Below are 23,306 nucleotides of genomic sequence, written 5' to 3' on the forward strand. Positions count from 1 at the left end.
TGAAAAGCTACTGGCCATTTGCTAAGGAAAACCTTTTCTTCCCATATTAGGTTTTTTTCAAACTTCTCTTCAAAAGATACAAAGGACCCTGCTAAGACACCAGTGACCTTTACAGAAATAGGCTTGGTTTTCTAGTATCCTGGATGTTTATAGGAAACAACAAATTTAGAAGCACCCATTTCATATGCTCAGTGGCTGGAAGAAAAGGCTGACCAATGCAAAGATTAAAAATAGCTAAAATCTTTTCTGTATTTGACTTGGTTTTGTTCACAGAAGCACTTAATCATTATATACAATAATATAATGGCTTATTTTCACATTCTGGTTACTTTTAATTATAATTACTACTTGGGGGGGTTATTGTGTTATGTGAATCCAGCCATTTATTAAGTTTAGGGCCTAACTAGGAACAGAATTTTGTGTCACAACAAAAACAACAACAACAACAACAAAAGAGCCATTACCTCTAATACATACTTGGTAAAACTGAACTAACAGAGGACCCTAACTAAGTCAAAGACCTTGGAGTACTCATTTCTAATGACCTAAGGGCTAGAGCCCACTGTAACAGCATTGCCAAAAAAGCATTAAGAATTGTAAACCTAATCTTACATAGCTTCTTCTCTAGAAACACTGATTTATTAACCAGAGCATACAAAACATTTGTCAGGCCTATTCTAGAATATAGCTCACCTGTGTGGAATCCACACTGCATATCAGATATTAATACAATCGAAGGAGTCCAGAAATACTTCACAAGAAGAATCCTTCGCTCCTCCTCACATAACAAATTACCCTACACCTCCAGACTTCAAATACTACATCTAGAAAATTTACAACTACGTCGTCTCCGAACTGATTTAACTGTTGTTCATAAAATCATACATCATAATGTACTCCCTGTCAGTGACTACTTCACCTTTAACAACAACACAAGAGCACGTAATAGCTATAAACTGAATGTAAATCGCTCCAAACTTGACTGCGGAAAATACGATTTCAGCAATAGAGTGGTCACCACTTGGAACACATTACCTGACTCTGTTGTTGCTTCCCCCAACCCCAAAATCTTCAACCTTACATTATCTACAATTGACCTTTCCCCTTTTCTAAGAGGTCTGTAAGGGGCGTGCATAAGTGCACTTATGTGCCTAATGTCCCTGTCCTACTGTCTTATTATCCTTTCTATTACTACGTTCTACTTATATTATGTTAATATGTATTATAATACTATACTTGTTTGACAAACAAACAAACAAACAAACAAAGAAAAAAAGAAAAAAATAGCCACAGACAAGGGAATCAAGGTCATAACATCAATGGATATGTAAGGACATTCTGGAATGGAAAAGGTACCAATCAATATTTTAAAAGATTATACAGAAAACAAAGTATCTTTGTAAATGCAAAAACGTGAAGTTTAATCACAAAAAGGTAAAAGCATACATCAATGAGAAATTAGCACATGTTGTTACATATGATTAAAAGTCCTGTAAGCATCCTATCTGCCACTGTGAATCAGATTTGACAATGGTTGCTGATATTTTTTTTGTTTTAGCTTTTGCCTGTATTCATTGATCAAGGAATTGTTGTTCTACGACATTAGCCAAACCTGGCTAATCTGGAAAGCTAAGCAGTATCAACCCTGATTAATAGTCAGATGGGGCATTTTGGGAAGTCCAGCACTGTAGGCTCATCTGGAAAGTTGAATAAAATAGCAAACCTGTTCTGTATTATATTAAGATAACCACATAGATATATCCATGCAATAGCAAGACGATGGGAATTTTGCTTATTATGCAAACCCAGAAAAGAGTTTAATTTAGCAAACCAAGTTGGATCTATTGTTTGAATAAAGCCACTGTGCAGTTTAGAAGAAATTATTCAATCTATGCATTTCTGCAAGGGATTGCAAAAAAACAGTAGACAAATTTGCATGACTTATTAAATTAAGTTAATTTTAGACCTAACACGTCATATGAATCTAGAGCTAATATATCTAGGCTACCAAAATCTGGACAATCTGTAGGTCACTATAGTCCTTTACAACTTTTAATTGCACTATAATCAGATAGGGGGGAAAATGAATACTCTGTCTGAAGTGTCAATTCTCGTGAGACTCAACTAAATCAAAATGGATTTTTTAAAAATGCAAGACCAATGATGTCTTTGGAGCAGATGCTGTGCTACATTATGGTTCCAAGGCTCCTCCAAAATTACCATTCACTCTGACAGAAGGGAACATTATTTATTCCATTTAATAGAGTGGGTGGTTGTTTTCCTGTGCCACTCTCTGTTAGACTGGAGCCAACTTCTGGGATGTTCCTGCAAGACCAGCTGCAGCCTTTAGTCTAGTGTTTTTCAAACTTGACAACTTTAAGATGGGTGGACTTCAACTCCCAGAATTCCCCAGTCATTCCTCCAGTTGGTGGTTCAGTGTGCCTTGCTATCTGAATTAAAACTTTCTGTGAGTGGAGAAGCTAGAATAAGCTGCTTTAGGCTGATGGAATGATTTTCCAGCAATTCTTTAGATAACCAGTCTATATTATTTCACTTCTGTTTTGTACTATTGTAAACTTCTTAATATCAATGTTCTGAGCAGCATTCCCAATTTGAAGCCTTCCAAGTTCAAAGACAACATCTTACAGCCTTGCTATGTACATGGTGACTGGAGCTGATCTATTTATTTATTTATTTATTCATTCATTCATTCATTCATTCATTCATTTATTTTGTCCAATACACAATGAGGGTTTTAGTGGGTATATATCTATATACACATGGTAAAATACATGATGAAGGTTATAGAGGAGATACTCATAGTAAAATATATCTAAGAAATAATAGAAAAGAAGGTATAGTAATAGAACATATCAATGAAAGAATAGAAGAAGAGATACTGTATAGGAATAGAAGAAAGGAATAGGAGATATAGGAGAGCAATAGGACAGGGGACGGAAGGCACTCTAGTGCACTTGTACTCGCCCCTTACTGACCTCTTAGGAATCTGGATAGGTCAACCGTAGATAATCTAAGGGTAAAGTGTTGGGGGTTTGGGGATGACACTATGGAGTCCTGTAATGAGTTCCACGCTTCGACAACTCGGTTACTGAAGTCATATTTTTTACAGTCAAGTTTGGAGCGGTTAATATTAAGTTTAAATCTGTTGTGTGCTCTTGTGTTGTTGTGGTTGAAGCTGAGGTAGTTGCCAACAGGCAGGACGTTGCAGCATATGATCTTGTGGGCAATACTAAGATCTTGTTTAAGACGTCTTAGTTCTAAACTTTCTAGGCCCAGGATTGAAAGTCTAGTCTCATAGGGTATTCTATTTCGAGTGGAGGAGTGAAGGGCTCTTCTGGTGAAGTATCTTTGGACATTTTCATTTGGATGTGGGTTCCAAACAGATGAGCTGTATTCGAGGATGGGTCTGGCAAAAGTTTTGTAAGCTCTGGTAAGTAGTGTGAGATTGCCAGAGCAGAAGCTACGTAGGATTAGGTTTACAACTCTTGAAGCCTTCTTGGCTATATTGTTGCAGTGGGCTTTGGCACTTAAATCTTTTGTTATTAGTATACCAAGGTCTTTAACCGAGTGGGGATTATCTGTGATAATTTGATTATTCAGTTCGTATTTGGAGTTCAGATTCTTCTTCCCAATGTGTAGGACTGAGCATTTGCTAATTGAGATTTGGAGTTACCATGTGTCAGATGTAGCATCTAGATGTAGAAGTCTATTATCTCTGGTCTATGGTCTACCCTATAGTTGCTGTCTTCCTGTGAATCCCATAATGTTTTTCTTAAAAGCTTTTCTTGTTTCTCGAAACCATTTGTTTTTTGTTTCCCTATATAAGAATGAAATAAAGACAAGTTCATGCTGGCTCTTTTTCTGATCCTTATGCATCTGTTTTGGAGTGAAAGCTAGTCTTCTAGTACTTGCCACAACATATGTGGGCACAATTTTTGTGACCTAAACTCCCTGCTGAGGTGTGAAGGATGACTAGACTTCTTACCTTTGAAGACTGCAGCTTCTCATCAACAGCTTTCCAGGAACCCAAGAGTTTTTGGGGTTGTTGTTGTTGTTGTTGTTGAAAGATTCCTTTTGATCATAATGTAACAATCTTGTTCCTTTTCTGTTCTGCCAAAACATTAATTTGAAGCTCCACCTGAAAAAGGAATGTTTATTTACTTTGCTGAGATGCCTAATGCTGAATTTTATTTCAGCAGTAGGCTGATATTTCTCCCTCTCTAGGAAGCTCGAACACAATGACTAAACCATTCATAAAATTGTTTTCCACTGCAAAATCACAGCCATTCCCATATGCAATATGTATTTAATATGAATAATGCTGGCTCAAGTGTATTATTTAATGTATTTCTGAATCATCCTTCCATTTCTAAAAGAAGGAGGATCCCTACCCTAAAAATACAAAAAATGAAACAGAACGCAACAAGTTTGAAAGAGTGAAACCCAAAAATATGTGTTGCAATAAATATGAATCCTAAAATTAGAGAGTGTGATTAATCACAGAAAGCTTCTTGAAAAAGTTTTGTTTCCACTAGTCATCTACTCACTTTAGCTCTAGCAATGAAACGACTCCATCCACCATGCTTGAGAGTAGCAGGGATGCAAAGCAAATTGCCTAGAATATTATTTATTAGAATTGTATGCTGCCCCTCTCCGCAGACTCGCTATTTCCAGTCCAGTGCATGGGAAATAAGCAGAGAGCTGCAGCATTGCTTTCTTTAATCTCCCTCCATTTACTGTTTAAAATGGTTCCCTCATTTGTCCCATGCATTTCAAGTAATGCATGATGAACAGAGTGAGATTGTAATAATTAAAATCCAGTAAAGTGATCAAAGGGGTAGCCATAATAGCCAACCCTTCATCATCTGCAGATTACAATTATTATTTTTTTGCACAACATTATCTTTGTTGACCAACATTTCTTTCAATGCAGTGAATGAAGCAAAACAAATTTACATTTACAGGTTGTATATCCAATCATGGCATTAGTGAATAGAAACTGCCACAGCAATAAAAGATATGATATTTCTGGTTGTTTCTTTCAAACTAGTTCCAGGCAGGATTGAAAAAGTTCATTTTGTTATGGAAATTAAATGCTGATAAAGATGGACCAATGTAACTGCAGACATGATTGGAAATGCAGTTTACAGAAAAAAGTAGGTATCCAGATGTGCAGGAAGTTATGTTCTTGGATATTTGGATAGCACCAGATTAGCAGATTAGTTGTAGCAGATTCCATGCAACCTGATAAAATTAAACTTTTACCAGAAGGCAGCAAGCTTTTGCCTACATGGAAACAGGACAAACCATATAGAGCCGGGGTGGCGCAGCAGGTAGAGTGCTGTACTGCAGGCCACTGAAGCTGACTGTAGATCTGAAGGTCAGTGGTTCAAATCTCATCACTGGATCAAGGTTGACTCAGCCTTCCAGCCTTCCGAGGTGGGTAAAATGAGGACCCAGATTATGGGGGCAATATGCTGGCTCTGTTAAAAAGGGCTATTGCTAACATGTTGTAAGCCACCCTGAGTCTAAGGAGAAGGGCAGCATAAAAATCGAATAAATAATTAAATAAATGTTGGACTTAGTAGTATACTATACTATACATATTATATATAATTATATAATTATTATATATATTTACTGATAATTCTCAAACCTAAAAGAAACCATTTTCCAGAACAAGCTTAATTCATACTATATCAAGCTTATTATGTATTCTGTACATAATCAGAGAAATATCGTGAGAATCACTTATTTCCCTGTAGATTTGTTTGCTTCTTTGCTAGAGGATTTTGGCAAGCAATGTAATCCTAGGATTACCCCCAATCAGAAAACCATTGATGGTGGTATTCATGAAGAGGCCCTGGTGGACTTTGCTGTTGAAACGGAGAGCTTTTGCTGCCAGATTAAGAGGCAGGGGCCTAGAAACCGCCTGTATTTCCTTTAATGAAGTCTCACCACAAATAGATTTTTTTTAAGTAACAAATGGCTGACAACACAGTTTCCTTGATTTCCCTGACAAGGCTGAGCTGTTTTTGGTAAAAGCAAGAACAGGTGTTACTAGAAGTAGTATTGGGAATTGTTTGTGGAATCAGGACAAATGAAATTTAAGCCAGATCTCCAAAACAATACGTTCCTGAACACCAGATCAAGGAATAAGATAGAAGAATCACACACTGAGCAATGAAAATCTGGAGAGCTCCTAGATACCATACAATATGGTAAATCTAGGATTTATTATTTCCACCATACTTTTTTTTTAAAGTAAAGGCCATATTTGCACTGTACATGAAGCCCAGTGATATAAAGGCAATTGTTTTGAGTTCTGCACACACAGACATCATGTTTTGTCCCCTCCTGCTGCCCACTCCTTACATATGCTTTCAATAAACCTTGTATTGCCAAATTAGCTTTTGCACCTGGGCTGCAGATGTTCCTCTGACCACAGGAAGGAAGCAAAGAGCACGAGACTTCTCTGTTTGTAGCCAAAAAGCGTTTTTTGCAGCTTAGATACATTTGTGCAGAGGCCAAGAAGAATTAAATAATAATTAAAAAGCAGTGCAATAGGGAGGAATCAGCAAGTAAGACAATAGTTGCTGTTACTGGTAGCATGGTAGCACCCCATCTGCTGCCATTCTTGTCAGTTGTTAGCAGCGGCAGCATTCACTGGAAGCTAAGCCCTTAGAGAGAGTGGCAGCTTCCCCAGGGACAGAGATGACGCAGGACATAAACTTGGTTGTGTGATCTCCAACACTTGAGACTTTCAAAGGGAGACTGGACTGTGATTTGCCCAAAATGGTGTAGGGACTCTTGCTTGGGTGGGGGATTGGACTAGATGACCTATAACTTGGTCCCTTCCAACTCTAATAAATGAATAAAGTAGACCATAAAGTCATGAAGCTCTGTCTACTTTAAGAGATGTGAAAGAACGGTCAGAGGAAATGGCAGATGTCAAACTTCAGAGTTTGCAGCTTTTCAAGTGTGTAGGCTTAACCACAAATGAACTACAGGAAACCTAGATGCTTCTGCAAGAGACCTGTGAATCTGTCCCAACAGGAAATGGAGGACAAGATATTTTAGCTTTCTTTAGTATGTAGCCATCGTAAATGTATATTTCCTATTTTGCTGTTTAGAGGAGCTAAAGATGTTGCTTCTGCTTATTGCTCTGAACCTCTTTGTGAAAATAAATCAAACCTATCTTGACTCTGTGGTCTGAGTCTTTTCCTTCCTGCAACAGAGGTGGGTTTCAGTAGGTTCTGACCAGTTTTGGAGAACTAATAGCAAAAAGTTTGAGTAGTTTGGAATACCGGTAGTGGAAATTTTGAGTAGACAACCAGTAAATAAAACGTATCAGGAAAGACTTAATGAACTCAATCTGTATAGTCTGGAGGACAGAAGGAAAAGGGGGGGACATGATCGAAACATTTAAATATGTTAAAGGGTTAAATAAGGTTCAGGAGAGAAGTGTTTTTAATAGGAAAGTGAACACAAGAACAAGGGGACACAATCTGAAGTTAGTTGGGGGAAAGATCAAAAGCAACATGAGAAAATATTATTTTACTGAAAGAGTAGTAGATCCTTGGAACAAACTTCCAGCAGACGTGGTTGGTAAATCCACAGTAACTGAATTTAAACATGCCTGGGATAAACATATATCCATTGTAAGATAAAATACAGGAAATAGTATAAAGGCAGACTAGATGGACCATGAGGTCTTTTTCTGCCGTCAGTCTTCTATGTTTCTATGTTTCTAAATACCACTTCTGACTGGCCCCGCCCCCATATATTCTCCACCTCCAGAGTCCCATCTGATCAGGAGGAAATTAGGATTTTGCAGGAACCTTTCCCTGGAATAGTGTGGGAATGGAGATTTTACAGTATCCTTCCCCTGCCACTCCCATCAAGCCATGCCCATCAAGCCACGCCTGCAGAACCGGCAGTAAAAATTTTTGAGTCCCACCAGTGCAGGGGTCATGGCCAGTTGCTCTCCACCTCTCCTAGCTTTCTTTCCCTTTCCTGTGGGAAAAGATAGGCCTTAAGTCTTGTCTGTTTTATCTGGTTGTGCAGTGCAAGCCCAGGCCATTAACCATTTTTCCAAGAGCAGAGGAACATTGTTCCTAGCCGACAAGAAGTGCCACCTCCACCCATTTTTTCCTGCTGAATATTAAACATAGTGTTTCTACCAGTACATATGGTGTTCCTTGGTCAACTACAATGTTTCATTTCATTGGAAACCAAACATTTCCACTTGAATTGATTACTGTGGCAGAAAAAAACCCTTATCCCCATAATTTCTGCCGCACGAATCCCAGCGCCCGGTTCGGTCCCACAGAGTTGGCCTTCTCCGGGTCCCGTCGACTAAACAATGCCGTCTGGCGGGACCCAAGGGAAGAGCCTTCTCTGTGGTGGCTCCGACCCTCTGGAACCAGCTCCCCCCTGAGATTAGGATTGCCCCCACCAGTGTTCCCTCTAATTTTTTTTGGGGGGGGGCGGAAAAGTATAGTGTCTGAGCGGCAGTCCCTTCGGGACTGGGCGGCACAGAAATAATAAATAAACAAACAAACAAACAAACAAACAAACAAATAAAAAACCCACCCTGTTTTGCCTCAGAGAATTTCAAAATAAAATACTTTACTGTGTGTCTATAACAGTGAGATCATAATAGGGCAACTCTATCAATATCAAAATGCCACTTAAATAGTTGAGCTAGTTTCAAACTAGATTTTGATTTTCTTTCTCTCTTCCTTACTCCCATTCTTTTTCTTTCTCTTTTCCTTTCTCTCTTTTTTCTATCTGTTTTTCTCTCTTCCTCTCTTCCTCTCTCTCTCCTTCCCTCTCACTCTTTCCCTCTCGGCTTCTGGACAGGTTTGGAAAACTCTGAGTTGATGATGATTTTTAAGTGAGCGATTGCTCACTGCTCAGCTTAGAGGGAACTATGGCCCCCACCCTCCTTGCCTTTCGCAAACTCCTTAAAACCCACCTCTGCCGTCAGGCATGGGGGAACTGAAACATCTCCCCCTTGCCCATGTTGTTTTGGTGTTAGATTGATTGTGTGCTTGTTTTTTAATATTCTGGGGTTGTTTTTTTATGAATTTTTTAGCTTAAATTGTAATTGGATTGGTGGGTATTGGATTTGTTATTATGTATTGTTTTTACCTTGCAGTGAGCCGCCCCGAGTTTGCGGAGAGGGGCGGCATATAAATCCAATAAATCAAATCAAATCAAATCAATTGTCATTGTCCTCCATGTTTATTCTGTTGTGGAGTATTGCTAGGCTTTCTGCCCCTTTTGGAAGGGACCTCAATCATCAAACCTGATGGATATTTTTTTTTTAAAATTGTTTCATCAATAAGGTGGTGAGCCTTTCAGCTGTTCCCCCCCTCCCCATTCCTGCCTTCTCTCCCCCTCGCTTCTGCTCCATTCAGCCATCTGCTTGCAGTAAGTTTGCATCCCCAGTGATTAATTATGAGTTTGGGTGGAAAAGGAGCCAAAGACCGATTTGGGCTGCTGGAATGATGAAAGACTGGGCTTATTTTTCACTTCTTAACAAATTCACTTATGGAGTGGTAAAACAATGGACTGTTTAAAAAAAAACCAGGTAGAATTGACCATAGTGCCTCTGTTTCCCCTCCTAGCTCAAGTGACAAAGTGCCCCTTCCCTTCCCTCTAACTCAGTGTTTCCCAAGGTTGGCAACTTGAAGATATCTGGACTTCAACTCCCAGGATTCCCCAGCCAGTGAATGCTGGGAGTTGAAGCAGTGTTCCCTCTAATTTTTTTTTGGGGGGGGGCGGAAAAGTATAATGTCTGAGCGGCAGTCCCTTCGGGAGTGGGCACAAAAATAATAAATAAACAAACAAACAAATAAATAAAAAACCCTGTTTTGCCTCAGAGAATTGACTGTACTGTGTGTCTATAACAGTGAGCTCATAATAGGGCAACTCTATCAATATCAAAATGCCACTTAAATAGTTGAGCTAGTTTCAAACTAGATTTTGATTTTCTTTCTCTCTTCCTTACTCCCATTCTTTTTCTTTCTCTTTTCCTTCCTCTCTTTTTTCTATCTGTTTCTCTCTCTTCCTCTCTCTCTCCTTCCCTCTCACTCTTTCCCTCTCGGCTTCTGGGCAGGTTTGGAAAACTCTGAGTTGATGATGATTTTTAAGTGAGCGATTGCTCACTGCTCAGCTTAGAGGGAACTATGAGTTGAAGTCCAGATATCTTCAAGTTGCCAACCTTGGGAAACACTGCTCTAACTGAACTACCAGTAGATGCACCAGAAGAGAAGGAATGAAGATCTATTAGGCAAAACCAGTGGTGGGTTGCTCCCAGTTTAGCCCAGTTCTGCGAAAAGGTAGCAGGGGCGGTAGGGAGGCTCCGCCCACCTACCCAGGATGCTTCTACGCATGCGCAGAAGGTTCTGTTCATGTGTAGAAACATCGTGAGTGCACGCGAGCGCACGCAAGAACCAGTAGCAACGGGTTTTAGAACCCACTACTGGGTGAAACCACATGTGCTCAAAGATCTGCCACCGGAAGGATAGGATTTGTTTCTTGCTTTCCTGGCCCCGGTTATATGGGTAAAGCATCAGAGGAATCCACAGCCTAAGATAACAATGGTCCAGATAGGACACCAGCCTATCACTGAAACCAAGAAAGGGAATATTTTGTAGCGTTTTACAGCTTGTAAATCTTTCCTCTATCTAAAATCTGTAGTCATCCCTAGTGTCCAGTTTTCAAATCATGAAATTACTTATTTCTCTTATAATTTCCAAAACCCAAAACTCTTCTAATTCCCATCAGATGTTCTTTATAATTAATTTTTAAAAAATTGTAAAATTTTCAGTATTCCAAATTTATCTGGATCCTTAGTTTGTGAATAGAATAGAATAGAAGTCTTTATTGGCCAAGTGTGATTGGACACACAAGGAATTTGTCTTGGTGCATATGCTCTCAGTGTACATAAAAGAAAAAGATACATTTGTCAAGAATCATGTGGTACAACACTTAATGATTGTCATAGGGGCCAAATAAGCAATGAAGAAATAATATTAATAAAAGTCTTAGGATACAAGCAACAAGTTACAGACATACAGTCCTAAGTGGGAGGAAAAGGATGATAAGAATGATGAGAAAAAACTAGTAGAAATAGAAGTGTAGTCTTAGTAAAAAGTTTGACAGTGTTGAGGGAATTATTTGTTTAGTAGAGTGATGGTGTTCGGGAAAAAACTGTTCTTGTGTCCAGCATGTGAGGGGTCAGTAAATATTTTCACAGCCCTCTTTTTGACTCGTGCAGTATACAGGTCCTCAGTGGAAGGCAGGTTGGCAGCAATTGTTTTTTCTGCAGTTCTGATTATCCTCTGAAGTCTGTGTTGGTCTTGTTGGGTTGCAGAACCAAACCAGACAGTTATAAAGGTGCAGATGACAGACTCAACCATTACTCTGTAGAACTGTATCAGCAGCTCCTTGGGCAGTATGAGTGTCCTGAGCTGGCGCAGAAAGAACATTCTTTGTTGTGCTTTTTTGAAGATGTTTTTGATGCTAGGTGACCATTTTAGGTCTTGAGATATGATAGAACCTAGAAATTTGAAGTTCTCTACTGTTGATACTGTGTTGTCTAATATTGTGAGGGGTGGAAGGGTGGAAGGATTTCTCCTAAAGTCTAAGACCATTTCTATGGTTTTGAGTGTGTTCAGTTCTAGATTGTTCCAGTCACACCATAAGGTTATTTGTTCAACCTCCCGTCTGTATGCGGATAACTTTCTAGAATAAAAATAATTTGTCTTTTTGCTGTTTCTTTCATATGCTTTAATTCATAGGCTTATAATTAGATTTTCCTTTGTTCAGAGTTGAAGTTAATTCATTTGCTGAAGCTTTTTCAACCTTATCATTCTGAAGGTCTCCAATAACTTAAAAATGGTTAATAGGCAATTTCTGTAAGTGATTGGAAAGTGAGGTTTGCTAACTTAGTGTCCTTAAAAACACTGTGCCATGGTTGCAAGCAAAATGGCTAATCTCTTCCTCTCCTTGGGTTCAAACCCATGTAAATCAGCTGTCCTGCAGTCTCCTCTTGAAAAGCAGCTGTCCAGAGTGCATGTGGGCCATCTCCAGTCCTTTCTTAACCCAGAGAGACTCCAAGGAATGAGTCTCTTCAATAGCTCCTTGATCTTCCCAGAAGTCAAAATGAATGGGATTTCAATTACATTGACTGCCATTTTCACATTTTTGTGTCCTCCCATCCATATGGACAACTCTATTCTCTTGGCAGGAGGGGTTTCAGAGTAAGGTAAAAATGTCAAGATGGTGATTCTGACAGTGTAATCAAAGCTTGACACAATGAATCTTGATGTGTGTTACACATGTGGCAACCACACCTTGAAGATACCTGTCTCCTGACTTTATTATTTTATTTATTTATTTATTAGATTTGTGTGCCGCCCCTCTCTGTAGACTCGGGGTGGCTCACAGCAACAATAAAACAATGTACAACAAATCTAATAATTTAAAAACACTAAAAACCTCATTATTAAAAGCAGACAAAAACACAACCATATCATACATAAACTGTATAGGCCCGGGGGAGATGTCTCAATTCCCCCATGCCTGACAGCAGAAATGGTTTTAAGGAGTTTGCGAAAGGCAAGGAGGGTGGGGGCAGTTCTAATCTCCGGGGGGAGCGGGTTCCAGAGGGTCAGGCTCTTCCCCTGGGTCCCGCCAGACGACATTCTTTAGTCGACAGGACCCGGAGAAGGCCAACTCTGTGGGACCTAACCGGTCGCTGGGATTCATGCGGCAGAAGGCGGTCCCGCAAATATTCTGGTCCGATGCCATGAAGGGCTTTATAGGTCATAACCAACACTTTGAATTGTGACCAGAAACTGACCGGCAACCAATGCAGACTGCGGAGTGTTGGTGTAACATGGGCATAGCTGAAATATGTTTCTCTAATGTGAGCTGTGGATCTAGGAGGACGCCCAAGTTGTGGACCCTCTCTGAGGGGGTCAATAATCCCCCCCCAGGGTTATGGACGGACAGATGGAATTGTCCCTGGGAGGCAGAACCCACAGCCACTCCGTCTTATCAGGGTTGAGTTTGAGTCTGTTGACACCCATCCAGACCCCAACAGCCTCCAGGCACCAGCACATCACTTCCACTGCTTTGTTGACTGGACATGGGGTGGAGATGTAAAGCTGGGTATCATCTGCATATTGATGATACCTCACCCCATGCCCTTGGATGATCTCACCCACCGATTTCATGTAGATATTGATTTGCCTTTGACAAAGTGCCACCCGGTGGTAAAAATAGTATGACAAAATGCTCTTAATATGTAGGGGGTAAAAGCAGGGATAGGCAGCTATCTACAGAGGTTAAGTTCGTACAACTGCTCAGCCCTAAAGAAGTGATCTACATTTTAGTCTAGACAAAAATTATTTTCACTAATGGTTTGCCTGGATATAAAACAGATTCCTTTACTGTATTTCTTTTCAACACTGAAAATAGAGACTGCAATCGGAACATGCATCATCTCCCAAGGTGAAGTTGTTTGAATGTACTTTAAAGATCTGGGGTAAATCTTCTTTCCTGCAAAACCAGAATGTGACTGCTTATGCTTTCCCATGCAGACCACAATGAAGCTTTTGTCAGTATGGTAAACAGGTTACTGTTCTCTTTGGCTTTATTTCCTCCCATTTGTGGTGAAGCTCCCAAGGCTAGAAGTATCTGGCAGCTGGAAAACTCATCTGAAAAAAACTCATAACTCCTTCAAATACAGTGATACCTTGTCTTACAAACTTAATTGGTTCCAGGACGAGGTTCTTAAGGTGAAAAGTTTGTAAGACAAAACAATGTTTCCCATAGGAAATCAATGGAAAAGCAATTAATGTGTGCAAGCCCAAAATTCACCCCTTTTGCCAGCCGAAGCGCCCGTTTTTGCGCTGCTGGGATTCCCCTGAGGCTCCCCTCCATGGGAAACCCCACCTCCGGACTTCTGTGTTTTTGCGATGCTGCAGGGGAATCCCAGCAGGGGAATCCCAGCATCGCAAAAATGAGTGCTTCACTGGCAACGGAAGTCTGGAGGTGGGGGTTTCCCAGCGAAGGGAGCATCAGTGAAATCACAGCATCGCAAAAACACCGAAGTCCTTGAAACTCCACCTCTGGACCTTTGTGTTTTTGTGATGCTGCAATTTCACTGAGGCTCCCCTCACTGGGAACCCCCACCTCCGGACTTCCGTTGCCAGCGAAGTGCCCGTTTTTGCGATGCTGGGATTCCCCTGCTGGGATTCCCCTGCAGCATCACAAAAAAATGAAAGGCCAAAGGTGGGGTTTCCCATAAAGGGGAGACTCAGGGGAATCCCAGCAGCACAAAAACGGGTGCTTCGCTGGCAACGGAAGTCCGGAGCCGGGGCATCCCAGTGGCGGCAGTGGGTTTGTAAGGTGAAAATAGTTTGTAAGAAGAGGCAAAAAAATCTTAAACCCCGGGTTTGTATCTCGAAAAATTTGTATGATGAGGCGTTTGTAAGACGAGGTATCACTGTACTTAAAATGCAAACAGGTACAGCGTTAGGTAAGGATGGATACAATTTGAATGGCAGAAGTGCTATAACCTGTAAGTATAGCGTAGGTATAAGCTTTTTGGATGAAATACCAACGGAAAGGATTATAGATATTGTACTTTCTGGAGAACATTAAGAGACCCTTAAAATCAGATAATCATATATGCTGACTAAAGTCTGGGTTTATACAATATGGAAAACTAACTTAAATAATATTCTGAGATCATCAGTTCTCCTAACAGAAAGGCAGTGTGGTGTTTTAGGGCAGAGAAAATTGGAGATTTGACTTTATTATTGGGTGCAGAGGAAAGGAATTTTCTGGGATTTTAAATCAAGCTAGCATATAATTTCAATATACTAAACTCAAAGGCATGCTTTTAATTTGAGGTGGGATTTTAAGAGCCCATGATAACTGTTGCAGATATAAGTTTCATTTGCAGACACACAGGCAGGATACAGGAAAGAAACTGCTCTTTCTTAGTTTTGGAGACAGGGTGAAAGAAGATATTATGGTAAATGATAACTTCAACTGTGTGTCTTTCAATTCCGCTACAGAAAAAATATGGATAGAAGCATTCTAAGGCTTAAATCCTAGTCTTAAATGGATTATAAAAGCTAAGCAGCTTTGATATTTTAGGTCCACAGTGAACCTGGACATTTAATGCTAGGCAGCTAAACATTTAATGTTTTTCAATCATATTTATAATTTGATGGCAATATTTTTTCTTTCATATACATTATTTCTACTGGCCTTTGTGCTATACCATATTATGAGTTAACAATTTTGTTGTAGCTCTCTGATAAGACTTTTAAGAATATAAAATATGGTATTTTCTCTCATATGATTTTTATCCCCTTCTGCTTTATATGATCTCATATTTTGAGATTCCAGAAATTTTATTTATTTTTAAATAGAGAAACCATTGCTGAAATGAGGCCATCTTTGTAGTTGGTGCAATGTAATACTGTACATTATGGTTGGGTTTAATTATGATTATGATTTGTTATAATTATCGGTGGTCGGGTACAATACACTAAACTTGAAACTGTGCTTTATGGTTTCTAATGGCCAGTTCAAACAACATAATGAGTCAACATCACACAAACCATTATGGCTTAGGGCTGTGATAGCGAACCTATGGCATGGGTGCCACAGATGGCACGCAAAGCCCTAGGAGAGGGCATGTGAGACGTTGGCCTATGTTAGCTCCAGAGTGCATGCCCGTGCTGGCCAGCTAAATTTTGGCCTTGGAGAAGGCCATTTCGGCCTCCAGACAATTCAGGGTTAAATAAGGTTTAGGAGTGAAGTGTTTTTAATAGGAAAGTGAACACAAGAACAAGGGGACACAATCTGAAGTTAGTTGGGGGAAAGATCAAAAGCAACATGAGAAAATATTATTTTACTGAAAGAGTAGTAGATCCTTGGAACAAACTTCCAGCAGACGTGGTTGGTAAATCCACAGTAACTGAATTTAAACATGCCTGGGATAAACATATAAGGGCAGACTAGATGGACCATGAGGTCTTTTTCTGCCGTCAGTCTTCTATGTTTCTATGTTTCTATGATCCAGAATAGATCCCTTTGACTTCTAAATAAATTAATACTATGATATTTCTAGCTCACTTCTCTGTAAGGAAATGAAAACATTTGTAGTCCTTTGGCCACCACGGTGTTTCACCGAAAATAAGACCCTGTCTTATATTTTTTTTGAACCCTGAAATAAGTGCCATGCATTTAAAACCCTGATTGGACTTATTATCAGGGGAGGTCTTATTTTGGGGAAAATAGAGTATCTATTTTGTCTTTCAAATGTAGCTTATGTAAGGAAATAACTGGCCCACTGTCAATTAGTGAGCCTCAAGAGCAAACAAAATGTGAGTCTGCCTGGACTTATTCTGCAAATTCTTCGATTATATGGTATCCGGTTGTGATCAGCCTTCTGAAACAAGATCCTACTCTTCAGTATTACTTCATTTCCTTCCTTTCTTGCTACATTTTAGATCTCCTAGACTTTCCTCAGGACTGCATGGTCTGCTTTAGGGCATAAAGATTTTAATATTAAAACATATGAATAATATAGTGAGTGGAAGAGTCATAGGAGAGGTAGGGGATCAAAACTGAGGAAAATATATAAATCATATCTGCTGCAGAAGTTTGGACAACAATTCCCATCCCTGCTATCATTTGCTATGTTGGCTGACGTTCTACAGTTTTAGCCAAATTATTTTGCCTGTTGCTGCAGGAGCCTTCTAAAAAAATTAGAAGGTTTAATATCCTCTCCAGCCTGTAATTTAAGCAGTTTAAGCAATGACATAGTTCAGCTCTTTAATTAGTCTAATCTATTATTTGTACCCCACTTTTTGCCTATGGGCCCAGAAGAGCTTTAGAACAGCATGAATAAAACTAAACACAACCATACAGTACTGAAAACCCTCTATTATACATAAATAGAAACCCAGCAATCTAAAGGACACTATAATATTATATGACAAAATTATGTCATACTGGATGTGATGCCAAATAAACCCAAAGTAATGGGGAAGGCGGGGAATCAGCCTTAGGATTGTGGGTTAACCCTTCTGTTCCTTTATATCAGTTGTAATACATTTATCTGGAACTATTCTTTGCAGAGTGCAAAATTAAAGCACAGGATTTACTATAAAATGTAGTAAAGGGAATTGGAGACATATGCATGGAGAAAACTATTGATGATATTAACTATGATATCGGTACATTATCTTTTCATTCAGGGAAAGAGTCCAGTTTATATATAATGCTAAGCAATAATATGGTTTATTGATATAAAACCATGATAATGTAATTCTAAACTATTACAGTGCCTTAGAATTACATGTCAGACATCACACGGTGAACTAGTCACATTACTGCCTAGCAATCTGTCTTATTTTTAATTTTTTTTAATTTTTATTTAGTTATTTTGTCCAATACACAATACATATAGAAGAGAATAGACATGAGGTAATATATATAAAGAAAAATATAAAATAGAGGAGAAGATATATGAAAGGAAGAAAATATATATGATATATGAGATAAAGGAAAGACAATTGGACAAGGGACGAAAGGCACACTGGTGCACTTATGTACGCCCCTTACTGACCTCTTAGGAGCCTGGAGAGGTCAAATGTGGATAGTCTAAGGGAGAAATGTTGGGGGTTAGGGGTTGACACTACTGAGTCTGGCAATGAGTTCCACGCTTCAACAACTCGATTGTTAAAGTCATATTTTTTTACAGTCAAGTTTGCAGCGGTTAATATTAAGTTTGAATCTGTTGCGTGCTCTTGTATTGTTGCTGAAGCTGAAGTAGTCATTGACAGGTAGGACGTTGCAGCATATGATCTTCTGGGCAATACTTAAATCACGTTTTAGGCGTCGTAGTTCTAAGCTTTCTAGACCCAGGATTGTTAGTCTATTTTCGTAGGGTATTCTGTCTGCCTGGTTTCACAGATTAATAAGCTACTGTGAAGTTAACCATCTTTCCTATATAGCTGTTGAAAGTAGTTTTGTATTATCTTTTTTTTTCTTCTATGTCAATTTGTTTTTCTCCCCTTTCATCTTCTAGTTGTTGGATACATCTTTCAATGCAAATTGGGTACTACATAAGAACATAAGAAGAGCCATACTGAATCATGCCAAAGCCCATCGAGTCCAGCATTCTGTGTCACACAGTGGCCCACCAATTGTACATGGGATCTTGAGCAGAAAGAGAAGGCAAGACCCTCCCTTTCCCCTGACCCCCAACAAATGGTACTCTGGGGTGGAACTCCTTTTTGCTGCCCCACTACATTCCCCCCTGTCCGGGTTGTAGCCCATCCCTGCTTGGTAGGCATAGTGTGGCTTAGTGGGTGTGGCTTGGGCATGGCAGGGGAAAATCTCCATTTCCACCCCACTCCAGGAGAAGAATATTGCGAAATCTCCATTCCCACCCAACTGTGGGGCCAGCCAGAGGTGGTATTTGCTGGTTCTCCAAACTACTCAAAATTTCTGCTACCGGTTTTTGGAACCACTCAAAATTTCCGCTACCAGTTCTCCAGAACCTGTCAGGACCTGCTGGATTTCATCCCTGGTATACCTCAATTCACATATTAGCTGAGTGAGGTGGTAACACTACAAATCACCCCATAGTCAATTTTACAAAGTTAGGCAGAAACGCTCCGCAGAAGTCCAAAAGATTGTTCACCATCAGGGTTCCAAGCGGTAAGATGCAAGTTGTGGTACAGAACAGGTCCATCTCAGAATTTTAAGGTATCGCTGAAATCAGATAAGAGATTCTTAGCACCAACAATGGGATGTCACTTATACAAAGTTCCTGTGAAGCCTAAAATCTTAAAAAAAAAACCTTAAATATATCAGCCTCCTGTATTCCTCATTGAAGTGATTTGCAGCTCTGATTTTGTCATCATCAGTCTTCCTTAGAGGCGTCTCCTTTTTTTCCCCCCCACCAGATTAGTTTCTGTCTCTCTAATTCTGTCTTACGAATTCTCACCAAGTGGCCTTCAAGGCCTCATCTCTAATTCCAGATCTGAAACTTCAGCATCAAAGTCAGGTATATTGGAACCTGCTTCTGGCATTTTAGAGCTATTATTAGGGCTTGGTTTCTTGGTATCTGAAATACCAGATTCTTTACTCTGATCATTTCTTGAGCAAGATGATATCGCCTTATTTATTTATTTATTTAATTTATTTAGTCCAATACACAATGAGAGTTTTAGTGGGTGTGTATGTATATACACACACACACACACACACACACACAGAGAGAGTAAAATACATGATGAAGGTTATAGAGGAGATACTCATAGTAAAATATATCTATGAAAGAAGAGAAAAGAAGATATAATAATAGAACATATCAATGAAAGAATAGAAGAAGAGATATAGGAATAGAAGAAAGGTATAGGAGATATAGGAGAGCAATAGGACAGGGGACGGAAGGCACTCTAGTGCACTTGTACTCGCCCCTTACTGACCTCTTAGGAATCTTTATTCCTCTCTTCACAATGCCCCCTTCACTTTTCTGTGGAGAGCTCTGGTAGAACTAAAAAACTTAAACACGATGCTGTTGGTTTTCTTCAGGATCTCTCTTCTCGCTTGTAGACTTCTCAGTTGATGAAGCACTGTGAAGTCCCCACCCCATTACCTGTGGTATCAAGAATTCAAACTCATTCATTTCTATATAATGTAGTGATTTTCATTGAAAATTATTTTTCCTTGCAAACTGTTGTGCTGTTCATTTTTTTTCTTTAAGAGAATCTTTGTTTATCCAGCCTTGAAATGTATATCCTCTTTTGGGATGCTGGAAGGTAGAGTATTCTATCATTTATGGATAGCCAGCAACCACTGAGGACAGATCTGCTTTTCCATATGAAACAAGAGGAGGAATTTTTAGATCAACCAGGATATAATTACCTATGTTGGAAGAGAGCCAAGATCACATAAGCTTAGCAACAGCAAAGTCCTAACGGTGCAAAGGGGATTGAGGGAAGCTGAAAAGAAAAACATAATAATGCAAGAGGGATGTTTTTACCATATGAGTAGCAGAAGCTGCTGGTAACTGAATATATACTTTCAAGGTCTAAAACAGGAGAAAATTGATCAAAGTCAAGAAGAGGGTGAACCTTCTGTGTAGAGTTAGTAGTCATGAGGGGGCCTATGGAACTGATTAAGAAATCATGAAGATGCTTTTTTCTTGAATCTGCAAAGGCTATGCTCAATCCATATTGAGTGAGGTTTATGAATAAGAGTTTTAAACATTAAATTTGTTCTTCATTATGTGATATAAAGTGCTTATATATCTATATCTATCTGTCTGTCTGTCTGTCTGTCTGTCTGTTTGTCTGTATCTATCTATCTATCTATCTATCTATCTATCTATCTATCTATCTATCTATCTATCTAATACATACATACACGCACACATATACACACACATATATATTTACAAAGAGAGAGAGAGAAAATGGAGAAATAGATTATTATTATTTATTAGATTTGTATGCCACCCCTCTCCGTAGACTATTATAGATACGATAGATAGATAGAGATAGATTAGAATTAGATAGATAGATAGATAGATAGATAGATAGATAGATAGATAGATAGTTTTAAACAGTAAATTTAGACTTCTGCTCAGGAATTAATATACAGTATATGACAATTCTGATATACATTTATTCCTTTCAATTCCTGTTCAGGAGATAATGTGATACTATTGACATACAATAAAATATCATGTAACAAAAATAAATAGAACACTTTGATTTTATCTTTATTAGGAATGCTAGTCACAAGCTCAGCTTGCCTAAGGTCTGGTGTCCTATCCTTAGTATCTCCAGATATGGGAAATAGGGCAATGCAAATCTTTAACCCTTTCAAAGCAATAAAGTAAAAGCTACATCTTTCAGGCTCATAGTCTTGTAAGCTCTCTCTGTATGTGCATGCTGCACAGATATTTTGCTTCATTTTTTCCTCAGCGAAGTTCTTTTATTTTATTTAAAACAATTTATTTATTTTTTAATAATTACTGCCAATCTGCCTTCCATTGAGGATCTCTGTACTGCATGAGACAAAAAGAGGGCCCTGAAAATATTTTCTGACCCCTTGCGTCCTGGATATAAATTGTTTCAACTCCTACTCTCAAAATGAAGCTATATATCACTGCACACCAAGACAACTAGACCCAAGAACAGCTTTTTCCTGAATGACATCACTCTGCTAAAGAAATAATTACCTCACCACTGTCAAACTATTCACTAAGGCTGGATTACTATTACTATTAGTCTTCTTATCATTCCTATCACCCATCTCCTTCCACTTATGACTGTATGACTGTAACTTGTTGCTTGTATCCTTACGATTTATATTAACATTGTTTCCTGATTGCTTATTTGTAGCATATGACAATAATTAAATGTTGTACCTCATGATTCTTGACAAATGTATCTTTTCTTTTATGTACACTGAGGGCATATGCACCAAAAACCAATTCCTTGTGTGTCCAGTCGTACTTTGCCAGTAAATAATTCTATTCTACTATTAGTTTGCAGAAAAATGTTTTTTGCATGTATGACAGAACACTTCTTTCCAAGTATTTACAAGTCTAGCTTTAATATTAGAAATATTCTTATCTAAAACAGAAGAGATGCCCTGAGTTTTCGGAGAGGGGCGGCATACAAATCTAATAAATAATAATAATAATAATAATAATAATTATTATTATTATTATTATTATTATAATAATAACTGGGGGTTCTTAGATGAACAGTTTTCCTCACAATATTGCAGTTCACTGTGTTTTTGTGTTAATACTCGATATAGCATTTTTCAAGTGCCAGTTAACGAAAACACGGTATGTACGTTTTTATATTGCCAACATCTAATTTCAACAGAAGAGAAAATATATAGCTCAGGATTGAACCATGAAATTCTTGATGTTCTCTCAGCTTGGTTGTTTACTCCCTATTTATATACACTAGCTTGTCCTGTTGATGTTGGTGGAAGTGTGATTTTTTTTCCTTGGTTGTTCTTTGATTAGGGTTTTGTTTTCTGCTTGATTCCAACATGTGAATTGTGTATTGAAATATGGGACATCTACAGTTTTAGTTAGCTTATAAATTGTTTTGCAGTTTCAAAAAACCCCTATAAACATGGAAGACACTATTGTATGTCTAAAACCTGTTTCTGAGACGTTTCCTCAGAACTCAGTCAAAGTACTACCCATCTGTCCATGAGCCAGCAGAAAACTATATTGGTAAAGCATTTGTTTTGTCTACTTTTGATCTCTGCCTTGCCTCTATACCTCTTGTCCTTGGATGAAATGTCCTGATTTCAGATGTTAACTGAAAGTTTTGCTTAAACCCTCTGGTTTTCTTGTGATCACTTTTCTCAGCATCACTAACCAGCTAGGATCCACAGATTTACCATCAGTCAAAACATGATATCATCCTAAATCTGCTAGGCAAATAAATCCCGTCAAACACCAGTCAAGATGGAAGAACGAACTCAGCTGATAAAACAATACAACCATGTTTTTAATTGTTTCCAGCAAGCTTTGTCTAAAGATAGTGGTCACAAGGCCTGCAAAGGCTAGGGTGCAATAATGCAGTCCAGGGTATTATTTTAACAAAGTATTTATTCAGAGATGACAATTACTGCACATCAGAGGTGGGTTTCAGCAGGTTCTGACCTGTTCTGGAGAACTGGTAGAGGAAATTTTGAGTAGTTCGGAGAATTGGTAGATACCACGTCTGACTGACCCCGGCCCCATCTATTCTTTGCTTCCTGAGTCCCAGCTGATCGGAAGGGAATGGAGATTTTGCAGTATCCTTCCCCTACCATGTCCACCAAGCCACACCACACCCAACAAATCACACCCACAGAACCGGCAGTAAAAATATTTAAATCCCACCACTACTGCTCATGCCTAAAGGAGTAAACAAAAAGAGGCATACATACACAGAAAATATCAACTTTAAATTAAGATGTTGAATCTCTCTGCCAACAAAGCCTCCTCTGACCAAGGAAGCGTGAGTGACAGGGAAGAAGGGAGTTTGGCAGACAGCCCAGGAGGAGATCAATCATCTGTATCATCCTTGGATTCTGAACAAGAACTAATGACACATCCACGCATGCGTAGAGTGATGCATAGGAGACAACAACTGTAGGATTATTACAAGAGAAAATGAGGCCACCTGTGTTTGGGTGGGGCTGCTGTA

This window comes from Erythrolamprus reginae, chromosome 1 (assembly GCF_031021105.1).
Source record: "Erythrolamprus reginae isolate rEryReg1 chromosome 1, rEryReg1.hap1, whole genome shotgun sequence".
Lineage (NCBI taxonomy): Eukaryota > Metazoa > Chordata > Lepidosauria > Squamata > Dipsadidae > Erythrolamprus > Erythrolamprus reginae.